Source organism: Tyto alba, unplaced genomic scaffold, assembly GCF_018691265.1.
Source record: "Tyto alba isolate M040663 unplaced genomic scaffold, T.alba_DEE_v4.0 Super-Scaffold_16, whole genome shotgun sequence".
In the NCBI taxonomy this organism is placed as follows: Eukaryota; Metazoa; Chordata; class Aves; order Strigiformes; family Tytonidae; genus Tyto; species Tyto alba.
In genome coordinates this window covers 14,646,393-14,657,919 of record NW_024881278.1, presented here as the reverse complement: position 1 = coordinate 14,657,919, position 11,527 = coordinate 14,646,393, and the positions used below count along the sequence as shown (strand labels likewise).

Below are 11,527 nucleotides of genomic sequence, written 5' to 3'. Positions count from 1 at the left end.
CTTCAGTGTAATGGTGTGGTTTTGGGATTGCTTGTTGAACCTGGACTGGAAAGCTATTGGGCCACTAAGAACTGTTTATTGCAGTTCTGCCAGTGAACCTGTTGATAATTGGTATACATTTGAGAGACTATTTCGGAAATATTTACAGGACTATCACAGGTCAACTATTGAATGGGACAAATGTGAAATCCAGTCAGACCATCACCATCAAAATTATATTACCTGTGCACAGCTGCAAATGTCTATATAAAGGACTCGGAAGCAGAAAAGTTTGCCATTCTACACATAAAGTGTGTCAATCCCACAACATAAAACTGAGAAAAGAATTCTCCAGGCTTTCATTTTAATGATAAATATTAAGCACTACAATATCACATCAACCTGAGAACACTACTACTGTGTCCCCTTAAGATGTTGATCCTTCAAAATTCAACCCTCCATTTTCCTTCTGATTTCAGTAAGAAGTGTAAGAGGGCTCTGGTGCTGGAGCTGGTCCCACCAAGGCTGCCACCTTCCCATCTTCAGTTCCCGTATCTGAAATACTCTCCAGCTGGAAGTAGAAAGAGGAGCAGGGGTTTGGGAAGAAGACATTCAAAAAGCACTGGACAGGGCGTGTTAACTGTGACAAGGCTCTGGGGAATGGTGGAAAACAATACTGATAACCAAAAATGGGTTTATTTTATTCATCCCCAGCAAGAACCAGGAAAAATTGCTTCAGACATAAGTTATGATTCTCAAGTCTCCTTAGGACACACACTCAGCAGTAAAAAGTGCTTGAGTTTAGGAGAAAATATAAAAGAGCTGGCTATGTAAAAATTGAATATGAGTATTATCTGTAGTCTATAAAATCTGAGTGTTGTCAAAGTGGAATTTGAGATTTTCTTCAGGACAGAAGTCTCAGATAGCTCTAATTAACAGCTAGGAAGGCTTCTATAGGCTGTGCTTACTTGCCTGGTGTTATAAACCTAAGTTGTCCCTGGAAGTTCAGTTGCACTGACTGGCCTTGGGAGAACAAGGTGGCTTTACAAAGGACCTCTCTCATAACAGTGAACCCCTCCAAGACTGGAGGCACTGAATTTAGTATCCCAACGTACTAAGTTATCTTCAATTGAATAAAAGATATTTTTAAAAATACTTACAGTTCAGAATTGGTGACCATTTGAGTCCCCTGAATTGTTATTAAAGAGTTTATTGCTGCCTGTGATATGAACTACTGGTATTACTGTGTGTACTGATATTTAATAATCTGGAGATTCGTAACTATGGTTTCTCAATGCCATATGAAAACTCATGTCTCTCAGTAGAGCCTTCAGGTAAATCAAGTCTATGGAACTACATTCGTGTTATATCCAACCTGTCTTCTTGGAATTAACGATCTGCAAACAGTTCCTGAAACATTACATTTTGCTATAAATCCTTTGACCTTTATTTTTCACTGTTACATAATAATGTTTGCATATTCGATGTCTATCTTGCATTTTTTCCATTCCTATTTTTCATTTTACATGAAAATGTTTGTGGCTGACAAGTAAAATAAATCCCATCTCAGAAGAGTTCTCATTCCAAAAGAATTTAAAGACCAAAATATTAACTAAACTTTAATTGATCAGGCAAATAAAGTTCTTATATTGTTTTACGCTGTTTCTGTCCATCTGTTTATCTCTTTTAACGTAAGATTCAGATTTTGATTTTTTAAAATACAAATATTAAGAAAGGACAATTCTGATACCAGTACCTATATTTCTCAGAATTAAACCCACTTGAAATTCACCAAACCATTTATGCAGCAGTAATGGAAAAGTATACAAGTATTTCCAATATTCAGCAAGTACAGCCTTAACACATTGTAGCAGTAAGAGCTGACCATGAACTCCCCTAAATTTGTTTAGGTCTGAAATACTTACAACACTTCTGGTCAAAGTTGGTCTTTTTCAGTCCCACAACTAGATGTAAGAGCCTAGCTGTCCGGGGAACTCCCTCGTATCCGTACCATACCTAGCCAGCGCTGTGCTTAAAGACAAGTATTGTTACTTTGGGGTTATTTTACCATTATTTTTTGTAGATGCTGTAAGAAGGTTGCAAAAAGGAGTCCTCCTGTAAAGTTGCCAACCCAAGAAAGTTGAGAAACGTTATGATAAATGGCTTTAGCAGAGGCTTCAGAGGTGGGTGGGGTAATGAGCTGCTGTTTCCTCTCCTGATTAGCCCTTTGCTTCTGTGAAAGAAAACACCCGTAAGACTCACAGTAAGGTGGGGGTTTTTTATAGTCTATTAAAAAAAGCCATGCATTTATATATACATATACTATATGCATATACTATATAGACTATAATATAAATACACACTATATGCTTTCTCTTTCTCCTTTTCTCTAGTATTATATATGATCAAAGCATGAGAAGAAGCAACCTCCTAGCTGGCAGCTGCCTTCATGACACATGCAGCCAAGAAGTTACCTGCTGTAGCCAAGCAGACGGTGATGAACACAGGCATTGTCTATTTTAGCTCACAAAGCATAACCTGGGAGAAAAGACAAACTGAATTCTGTACATTGACAAAAAACATCTCCTCTCTGCTTTTCAAACTGCCATCGAAAAACTAAGGACAATCCACTTTTTAAAGCTTCTGTGAAGATTGAAGAATGTGAGTGTGCTCAGGCACTTTTGGGGATTGTTTTGATTAGCATATGTAATTTTATTAATATTTTTTCAATGATAGAATGGTTCTTTAAAAAGAAGCAGGAGATTTGGGGTAATTTTATTGAACTAAATCAATAGAGGTTTTGTTTGTACAGGCCTCAGTAAGGCAGGGATTCCACCCTTGACCATAGAAGAGGTTTTTCATTATGTATTAATTTATGATACATTGAATTGGAACTTAAAACTCCCTATAAAGGAACAGCCTGCTAACAAATAGTACGGCTCTGGCTAAATTAAGTTGAGCACCTGCATTCTGGGAATTTTTGCAAAATGTTTATTTTTAGAAACAGCTTTAAAAAAATGCCCAAGGCTATCAACCATGCTGGTCTCAGCAATAAGGAGAGGGATACAGAGACATGCAAACCAACTTCAGTTCTCTAAACAGGAGAAGGAGAAAAAAACATTGAAACTTTGATCTCCACAATAGTGCAACAAGCTTCTTCCTTTCTGTATTGTATGTGAATTTATAAATAAGACTCATTATTGACTAAGGGAAGTTGATGCAAATCTCCAAGCAATGGGTCTTGAGATAAGAGTTTTGGCTACTGTATCTTCTGCTGGGCAGCTTACCTTCCCACTTTTGCAGCACTACTGTTATATTATTCCAGCAGTAAGGACTTGAAACAGTCAATTTTCTGAAAGCTTATAGAAAACACAGACTACAGTATTTCCATGTGTTTGTAAGACGTCAGAGGTATGTGCACTGCAGAATTGTAAATGTTTAAACAGTAAGTGTAATTCTAGAGAAAGATAGAAAACTTTTATTACTTTAAGGTCTGAAGAAAAGCCACTCTTCTCTCCCAGCCACCCCCAGACTCCCAAGCAGTTTCACAGAAGGCTCCTGGCTTTTGAGCCAGTATCCTCCAGTCTTCAGAAAGAGGTTACAGAGCAGAGAGTGACTTCAGCTGACACTGCGCCCATCTGGGATCTCTGCAGGGTGATCGTACAGGGGACAGAGCATACCTTCCCTTGGTTCCTGCATGACAACCTGCCCTGGATAGAGGGAGGACATTCGCCTCGATCCTGTTTACAGCACAGTAATGATGTTACATCCCTAGATCATGAAGGCACTCTGGTACCTGGGAAAAGCAAACAAATAAGCAAAACCCTTGTCACACACAGAACAGGCAGAACCCGAAGGCTTTGAAGTGACAACCCAAACAAGTACACCTGTATACACTTGTGTATCTGTATATACATATATATAAAATATACATACATTTATATGTATATGTATAAAGAGTGAACAAAAACGTTAGCTCTCCAGCCTTAGCTTTGCAACCAGTTCCAGCCTGCATCTGGCAGTATGCACAACTGCCTGCGGTAGCTGAAGCTAATATCTAAGAGGCTTGGAAACGCAGGTGGGAGAGGGCCACACGCTGCTGGTGCTCAGCCAGGCAGGGGCCAGCGGCATGGCTGCAGGCTGGGCCAGGCCAGCAGCCCGCGAGGCCCCGTGTCAAGGTGGAATAGGTCACCCATGGCCAGTCTTCAAAACGGTATTATAAATTCACTGTAATTTTTTAAATTTCATTTTAAAAAGGGAAAACACTGTACTTCTGGGGGTGAAATAATTTGGAAAATATTTGTAACAAATAATGCTAACGCTGGGATATGATGTATTTCTTACCAGAGTTCAGACACCAAAAAGGTTATTTTATTTAATATGGCACTCATCTCTTGTATGTGGTGCTAATGTTTTCCTCACACCTTTCATCCTTTTATTCTAGGAAAAAAAAAAAAAATCTAATTACTGAAACATGCAGGCCCAAACCAGAAGCAATGAAGAAATCAGCTTGATGCATCTCACAAAAGATGAGCTTGGCTTTAGGAGCTGGTATTGCTCCATATCTACTCTCAATTAAATTGACTTCTTCTCTGATTAAACCTGCTCAACTAGTCCTGGGGTTTTTTTGTGTTTTGTTTTGTTTTTTAAATACAGTAATTTAAATGTTAATTAACTCTTTGAACTTCAACAGCTATATTTCTACTAACATGTTAAAATATATACAGGTACTTAATTTTTGCACTGTGTTTTATGAAGATGGGGGACTTAAGGAGATGCTGGCAAGAAACAAAAAAACTGAAAACTTAATTCAGATCTGGCATTCTTTCTTTAAAAAAGATTTCTGAAAATCAAACTAGCATACACGCATCGTTATGCATTTTCAGGAGTATTGGTAATAAGTATCAGAGCAGAGCTTCAATGTGTGATCCTTCCTAAGCATTGTTCATTGCTCGGCTTTTAAAATTCTTGTTACAAAAAATACCCACATAAAGTTAGTTTCATTAGAAACAATTTCGGTTAATGAATCATAACCTTCAGGGCAGAATTTGCATATACAAGCCTACACCACCCTCATTTCCACAAATCTCTCTTACTTTCCTTCCCTACATTTTAAAGTCTATCTATACTCTGGCCATCATTTTATATGTGGACCATTTATAACACAACAACAAATTAATCTCCAGATTCTTGGTTAAGCAGTGAGCAGCTGCCAGCTGGAAGAGAAGAGCTGAAAGACAACAGTAATGTGAGAAGTTTCAGTGAGCCAGTACCTGGAGACAGACAAGTGGCAAAGACAGTCGCATACTTCAAAGTCTTTTCTTTTTCTCTGCCTCTCTCCCCTATTTCTCTCCTGTTCTCCCATTTGCCAGGCAGGACAAGCTGAGCCCAAAACATGAATTATGGGAAACAGACACTATTGTCAGACTTCAAATTTAATTAAAGGAGTAAGGATAATTAAGACTGTTTCTACCCTAAACTATACTAAAAACCGAATTCATAATTAATTCTGGCACTAGGCAGACTGCCAGTTTTCAGATACTTCTTCTATGATAAATTTTAACTGTGGAGTCTTCCTTGGTGTTATTGCAATAGTCATTTGTGGCCGCCATGGGTACCTCTGTAGTTTTCAAGTTTCAGACAGCAGTCGCAGGCATTCCCAAGCAATAAGTGGGTCAGTGTTCCGAAACAAGTGACTTGGATATTAAAAAAAAAAAAGTCTTTCTGTTAGGACCAATTCCCACAAAATGTTTATTTGTTGAGTGCACAAAAGGAAACTACACTTTGTTCTCAAAGAAAGCCGGCGTTGCTGCAGACATAGGTACTTTGGCTTAGAGTGCCGGTAGGGCAATTTGGGTGACACAAATATTTTTCCCAGCCTCTGCAGAGCTGACTAGTCCCAGAGAGCTCCGAGAAGGTTTTTAAGGCCAGAATTGGACCACTGTGCAAATAATGCATTTGGCATTTTCATGGGTAGTCCGTGTCAGAATTTTGGTTTAAGATTCCTTGTTGTTAAATGCAAAACAAAGACACAGTTACCTGATACTGAACTGCATGAAATTGCTTCCCCCCTGCCTGGTAGGGCGGTCTCACTGCCGGAGAAAGCCATTACTTCGCTAGCCAGAAACGCACCTCAGCACCAACCTGACCTGAAAGCACCCTCCCATGCACAAAAACAAAGATGCTTCCTGCTCCTACGTGCTTTGCATTTGTGCCAACAGGCAACATGACTCAGTTTATTTACTTTGAAAGCGTGCCTTGCCTTCAAAATGACTCTGGCTGACCTGCGCTGGATGGATCCCTCCTTCTACGACGGCCAGAGCTGTGGTGGTGCCCAGGCCCACGTGCTGGAAGACCCACGGATCTTAGCAGTGCGTAAAACCGGGCTGCGCTGGACTTTTCTTCCTTTTTTCTCACTTTGTTTCTCTAAGATGAAGCTGCTGTCGTGTAGCTCAGAGGTTACTCCGGCAAAGCACTGGTGTTACAGACACGCAGTCCCACTGAGAACACACAGCATGTGGCAGGAGGACCTCGTGGTGCAAAGGTGATTGGGGAACTGAGTCTGAAAAGCACACCACAGTCTAAAAAATACCCGATTCGCTTCCTTGCTTCTCTGTTCCTTTCCTCTCTGCTAGATATAAAAACACTACTCGGAGCACGTTTCCCCCCGTTGCGACCTTCGCCGATTTTGCTCTGGCCTTTCGGTGTAGCTGCGGTGGTGCAGGGCAGCTGCCTGCACAGCCATTTCCTGGGGTTGGCGGAGGTGCAGCAACCGCCCTGGGTTCGCCTGATGCTCCGGTGCTGAGAACACCACGTGAGCTTTCACCCGAGAGAGGGAGAAAAAATTAAAACCCAGATGGAGTCACTGAGCAGCTACTCATAGCCAAAAATGCCAGGGCTGCTTTTGCAGGCTGAAGCAGATAGGCTCTAGGCAATGCTAAACAGAAACCAGGAGATCATCACTGCCTTGATTCAAGGCTGGGATTTTAAAGCATTTTCAAGTTTGAAGGAGAGATATTTTTTTTCTGTGCAAACAGAAGAGCATAAACCAGCATCAGCTGACATGAAAAGATATTTTTCAATAGCCCTGGTGGCTCACATAGGTTTGGAGTATGGTGGGGTGGCAAAAACTTTCCTATTCGAGGTATCCAGAAATACTTTACAATGTTCAGGCCACTTTTTGGTTTGTAGACAGCTATTGAAGCAGCCTCACTTGCAGTTCCACCTTCCCCCTGCAGCCCTCACTTTAAAAAGGTCTAATTCATAAATGCACAAAATCCAGGGAGGTTCCTCACATTGCTTCACAAGAAAACCTCAGGGTAATGCCTTTCTCTAAATGCTTTCTTACCTGCATATTTACAGTTCAGTGAAGAAACTGCATAGGTCACCCAAAGCATAAACTTTGCCAGTGATTCTGCTGCTCTAGTGTTCACTTGAAACTAAGTTTTGCTTTCAAGTTCAAGATGAGATGATTTCCTCTTCCTGCACACAGCTGCCAACCACTTATTGAGTCTTCTCAAGTGCAGCATGTTTCCTTTGCTGGGAGAGGGGAATTTCTGATTTTCAATGCACCGAGACCCTCTCCACACTCCAGTCTATCCCCCAGTTGCTGTACACAGCCCCTCAGAAGACAAAAAAAATTGCAAAATGCTAACTTGTTTGGCCCTTTTGTATTTATTCAGTTGCTTTGTTCATTAACCCAGCGTGCCTAAACCTTCCTTTCCTTGCCAGAGCAGGCACAGGGAGTGAACATTAGCACTTGACTGCAAAAGGGAGCCCAGCTTCTGGTTTGCTTCCCTCCTCACTCCCCAGTTCTCAATAAATCAGCACCAGCGATTTTCACTGAGTTCCCTTTGCAAAATGAGGGCCCTGCTGGTCTTCAGAGGTGTAATGCCCTATTTCTTTTACCTTATTTTGTTGGCATGGTAGAGCTGGCACATGAGCCTCGCTGTTCTGTTTCAGCTTGCAGTACTGCTTTTCATGTTGCCCTGGCTTTGGCTGGGATAGAGCTAATTTCTTTTTGTTTTTCCTTCGTAGTGGCTAGAGTAGTGCTGTGTTTTGCATTCAGTATATATTTTTATATGAGAAAATTGTGATAATATACTCGTGTATTTAGTCGTTACTAAGAAATCAAGGACTTTTCAACTCCCCATGTCCTAACCGTGTGCAGGTACAAAAGAAGCTGTGAGGGAGCACGGCCAGAGCACCGGACCCAAACTGGTCAATGGAATATTCCATATCATACAATGTCATGCTCAGCATATTGATGAGGGTTCATTGGGAAGCTCACTCTTGCTTCCAGGGTGGTGGTTTTGGGATTCTCTCTTCCCTGGGATCACTAAGCAGGAACAAGCTGTTTTAATTTTATTTCAATTATTAAATTGTTTTTATCTCAACCTACGAGTCTCCTTACCTTTACCCCTCCAATTTTCTCCTCCATCCCCCAGGGTGTGGGAGGATGAGCGGGTGGCCGTGGGCTGTTGGGCTGCCAGCCAGGTTTAAACCCTGACACACATGCATGCAAACAGACAGGGTCTCACAGCTCCCGAAGGGCCGAGAGGAACTCAGTCATACACCAGAGAGAAGTCGTCTTTAACTCCGTAGTTAACAAATGATGCTAAACAAATCAGAGATTAGAGGTTTATAAACATGTAAGAAACTGTGTTTATAACTACATAGGACACTTGTAAGTATGACTTTATATAATTATGTAGGCTATACATTGCACATAACTCAAAATATATAATTAATATAGGATTAATAGCTACACAGTTATGCACAATTAAATAATTTATAATTATGGCATTTGTTATATAAACCCCCATTTATTATATCTATGTAGTATAAATAGTTCAGAAATTTTATAATAACAGTTTTACTTGTTAAAGCCAGCTATGAGCTTTCTCTGCAATTCTGGGAAGTACTTTTTGCTTGAAATCTACACAACGCGGTTAAAATCTAGTTCATAGCTTCAGCACATTCAACATGTAAAAATTTTGCCAATAAGCAAACGTTTCCAGAAACAATGTGTCTGGGCCTTATTGTTTTGCTTCTCAGACAGGAAAAGTATTGTACTGCAGGCATCCTCAGCAGTTGCTCCAGCAAGGGCAATTCTGAGATACAGTCTTCAGCTGTCCTGCTTGTCACAGTAATTTCTCCTAAGATGCTGCCAATTACCCAGTTTGAGAATGTGCCACAGTGCAAGTGTAAAACAAAACAAAGAAAAAAGAAAATGAAAGGGAAGAAATAAGGAAAGGGAAGAAAGGAAAGGGAAGAAAGGAAAGGGAAGAAAGGGAAGGAAGGAAGGAAGGAAGGAAGGAAGGAAGGAAGGAAGGAAGGAAGGAAGGAAGGAAGGAAGGAAGGAAGGAAGGAAGGAAGGAAGGAAGGAAGGAAGGAAGGAAGGAAGGAAGGAAGGAAGGAAGGAAGGAAGGAAGGAGATAGAAAAAGAAGAAAGAAAGAAAAAGAAAAGAAAGAAAAGAAGAGAAAGAAAAGGAAAGAAAGGAAAGAGAAAGAAAGAAAGAAAGAAAGAAAGAAAGAAAGAAAGAAAGAAAGAAAGAAAGAAAGAAAGAAAGAAAGAAAGAAAGAAAGAAAGAAAGAAAGAAAGAAAGAAAGAAAGAAAGAAAGAAAGAAAGAAAGAAAGAAAGAAAGAAAGAAAGAAAGAAAGAAAGAAAGAAAGAAAGAAAGAAAGAAAGAAAGAAAGAAAGAAAGAAAGAAAGAAAGAAAGAAAGAAAGATTTAAAAATAGAAAAAAGGAAAAAAGAAAGAAAGAAAAGCATTTCAAGCTTTTAATTTTTAATCAGTTTTCTTTAGTTACTTCTCTGCACATTTCTTCCATCTCTCCATAGCCCACTGCAAACTTGCCTAACACCTACACTAGTGGCAAAGGAGCAGAGCTGAGCTCTGATGTTGTGCTCTGGGTGGGTGTTGATTCATGTGGGGAGGAAAACAAACCCTCAGCCATTTGTTCAAACCAGATTTCATGCGGGGGGATGGAAGTGCGTGGCTGCCCAGCACGGCGGAGGACATCGGGAGGGAAGCAGGAGTGCTGTGCTGTTCCCAGAGCAGCAGTACTGCAGTGGCACCACAGACAGACAGACAGACTTGTTTCCAACCTAAAGTATCAAGGGGCTTGGATTTGGGACCATCCATCTGGGGCCTGGAAGCCCCACAAGTTAGATATTTTTTTAATACAACCTGTGACCTCTCCATAGAAATACCTTTTAGAGATGTTCTCAAAGAAACTACTGACACTAAGATCATGATGAGCGGCCTCTGGTCTTCACCTGATGGTCTCTGGGGGTTGGTTTACTGCAGGATCATACATATGAGGGGAGGAAAAATGGGGCAAGGCAGAAAGGAGATACTCTACAGTGACTTTTACATCTTTTGCACAAAATACAGCTAGTTTATTCACCGCTGTAGTACTCTTACAGTCTAGTCTATGTAGTCTCATCTAGGATGTATTTGCTCTCTGGTATATATGATACAGAACAAAATAATTTTAAAACATTAGGAGTAAAATTAACAAATACACAGGTCATTAAGGAAGAATCTTTTTTTGGTAATGAGAGCAAGACCTTCACCTAAACTGATGGAAGCTGGAGTCCTTCTTATGCTGGCAAGAAACATGGGAGCATTAACCATGTCTGATAGGACACCAAGGCTGTGGGCTACTCCATGCCTCACTGGTATTACTATAATTTCACATTCCTTTAGAGTACATATTTATTTCAACTGCTGTAGTTTATGCTTGATTGTTCCTGAGCTAGATCCCGACAGCCCCCTCGCCTGTCTACTTTTATGTGCTTACACTGATGTCCTGCCTTGGTGACTGGCTCCCTGTGGATATCAGCTACCCCAGGCTGGGGGGCTTATTTATGGAATGAACAGCCCACACAGTGTTCACAGCGTGAAAGAAAAAGGCATACAGAAGTTATCCTGGCTCCCTTCCTTTCCTTCACTCAAAGTCGCTCTGCTCAACTGTCCCCTTAGGTCGTTCTCTTCTTAAGCCCTCCGTCAGGCGATGGACGATGCAGAGCACTTGCACGTGTGGCTGTCCCATCTGCGTGAGCACATCACCCTGCTCCTTCCCAAAAGGGCGCTGGGTAGCGAGCAACGACAACCAAGTCCCCTCCACAGTCTTCAGCCCAACCAAACCCAAGGACTCTGCAGGATCAGGTTGTTACGGGGCTTTCGCTAGACCAAGCGGAGAGGTTTGCAAGCCCAAACTGTTGGCTCTGAACTGGGAACTCACTGGGCACAGGGGAGGATTTTGAGTTCCAGCTGGGCGGGCATCTTCCCATTGCCACAGCCAGCTCTTCCTCTCCTGTGCTTTCTGAGACCCCTTTGAAAATCTTTCAGGGAGGCAGAAGAAAGAACAACTGTTATGCCACAGTTTACTTGTCCCGGTATCTTGACAAACCCAGGAATTGTTCTGATTAAAAAAAAAAAAAAAAAAATATATATATATATATAAATATATATATATATATATACACTTTGATTCACTAGCTTGAAAAATTATTTTTATCTAGTGTTTAAAGAAAGCT

At 40.9% G+C, this 11,527-nt stretch overlaps 2 long non-coding RNA genes across 2 annotated transcripts; both read right to left on the bottom strand.

Moving 5' to 3' along the window:
• Positions 1 to 326: 326 nt before the first annotated feature.
• LOC116960811 lies at positions 327 to 2,271 on the bottom strand. The gene is made up of 2 exons (XR_004406599.2): positions 1,905 to 2,271; positions 327 to 550 (listed from the first exon to the last, which is right to left on the bottom strand). It is a non-coding gene; the product is annotated as an uncharacterized LOC116960811 (long non-coding RNA).
• Positions 2,272 to 2,668: 397 nt separating this feature from the next.
• On the bottom strand, positions 2,669 to 6,419 carry LOC122153184. The gene is made up of 3 exons (XR_006165042.1): positions 6,264 to 6,419; positions 4,324 to 4,419; positions 2,669 to 3,775 (listed from the first exon to the last, which is right to left on the bottom strand). It is a non-coding gene; the product is annotated as an uncharacterized LOC122153184 (long non-coding RNA).
• Positions 6,420 to 11,527: the final 5,108 nt, after the last annotated feature.